The following is a 2003-nucleotide window of genomic DNA, read 5'->3' as shown; positions in this document are numbered from 1 at the left end:
TGTTATACACAAGTTTACGCACTGTATATCCAGTCTAAATTCAAGAAATTGATAAAATGGTATTAAAAACTCAACAATATCTTAAAGAATGCATATATTTTATTGTATCCCCAAATTTCATTTAATTTAGATAATTGTGAGTGCATTTTTCATACCTTGTAGTTGCGCGAACAATAACTTATGTAACGTCGGACACGGGAATTTCGCCGTAAATGGCCAATAATGAATAACGCCTCATCATAGTTAAAATATTTTAAAACTATTTAAAAGAGAATTTTAAGAATTATTTATTACTTTGGATAACATTGATAATTTCATTTTGAATTTAAAGTTAATATGACATCGTGAAACCGCCAGTTTCTTTGCTACATAAAGTTAATAGATTGTACCAACACCGTGCGCAACGTCACTACAACAAAAACGGAAGGGGCCGGGATGAACATTTTCAATTAGGGAATAACTATCTTCTAATTTGGTATTTGCGACCGTTAATGCTGATTTAATGGTCGCAAACTGAGTTTTACCGGCAATGCTGGTAAAACGGATGTTTGCGACCGTTAAATCAGCATTAACGGTCGCAAATACCAAATTAGGAGATTAGTTATTCCCATTCTAATGCAATCCATGCATTTTGTTTATTGTTTAGTTCTTATTTTGTTGAATTTTGTTACATGAAGTACGTCACGGAGCATTGTGTTTTTGCGTCGCTCTATTATGACGTCACAATGAAAAAGCTTTCACGCTCGTTAATGCTCGTTTTACTGCTTCAAACATCAGTGCATTAGCCAATCAAAAAGTGTTTTACAAAACAATTGCATTAGAATAGTAAATTTAGAGTTGTGTTTTGAAAAAGTGGGAGGGGGCTATAAGTGTCTGTGTCTCAAAGCAGTGTACAGGTGTCAGTAGCTAGGGGATTCTAGTCTTTTCAAATGAAGAGTCCCTTTTAGAGGGATCAGAGACCGGTACCTCGAATTACCGAAATGCCCCTGATTTACCGAAATGCCCATGGAAATTACCGAAATGCCCCCTAAAACTACCGAAATGCCCTTTAAAAACTTAAATACTTTGATTGATATGAAAGGTAGTGAGTTTATTATATATATTTTAAACTCAGAAATAAAAAAAAAATTACAGATGTGTTTTTAGTTCAAAAAGGTGTGTTTATTTAAGAGAGATAACTCTGGTATTTGTAGTTGATCTATCTCAATGTAATACTACATTATTGTTTCAAATTTTATATTACTGTCGAAGAATTGTTTTTTTTACGTGAATATAATTTTTGTAATGCTTAAACGTTACTCATCGATCATTTATATCACTTATTTAAAATTCGTTGTTAAATATAAAAAAGATTTAGTTAATACCTAGCTAATGCTACGCAACTTAATATTTAATCAAAATATTTTTTGATATATTTGTTAACAGTTAAATTATTTTATCAAAATGAACACACATGCACAATATCGACATATTAATCCGATTTGAGGAAAACTGAAATATATATTTTTATAAATTTTTGAAACAAATGAAAGCAATTTAATTAATTTTGTTTTCATATTAGCAGAACTATTTTCTGAATGATGTCAATTTACATGCCGAATAATTTAAATTTCTGAATAAAATTTATCATAAATTATCATGAAATGCCTATTAGAATATAATTCAAGGGGCATTTCGGTAGTTTTAGGGGGCATTTCGGTAATTTCCAGGGGCATTTCGGTAAATCAGGGTCATTTCGGTAATTCGGGTTACCCATCAGAGACATATAAAACCATATATGTCTCTGGAGGGATAAATAAAATAATTAGTACTTCTGTAGGCCTAGGGACTTGTCTACCTTTTCAAATAAGAGTATATTTAAAAGTTATATTAACTTTTATTGGGGAAGTTGCTTGACTTAATTTTGAGAAATATAATCAACTAAGAACATTTGATTCGTTAGGCATGAACTGATTTATAAACGAATATCCTTAGTACCAGTTACTATTCATCTAAATAAAAAA

This window comes from Saccostrea cucullata, unplaced genomic scaffold, assembly GCF_032062105.1.
Source record: "Saccostrea cucullata isolate Sc308-1 unplaced genomic scaffold, CSIRO_AGI_Scuc_v1 ctg783, whole genome shotgun sequence".
In the NCBI taxonomy this organism is placed as follows: domain Eukaryota; kingdom Metazoa; phylum Mollusca; class Bivalvia; order Ostreida; family Ostreidae; genus Saccostrea; species Saccostrea cuccullata.
This window is presented reverse-complemented; position numbering follows the sequence as displayed.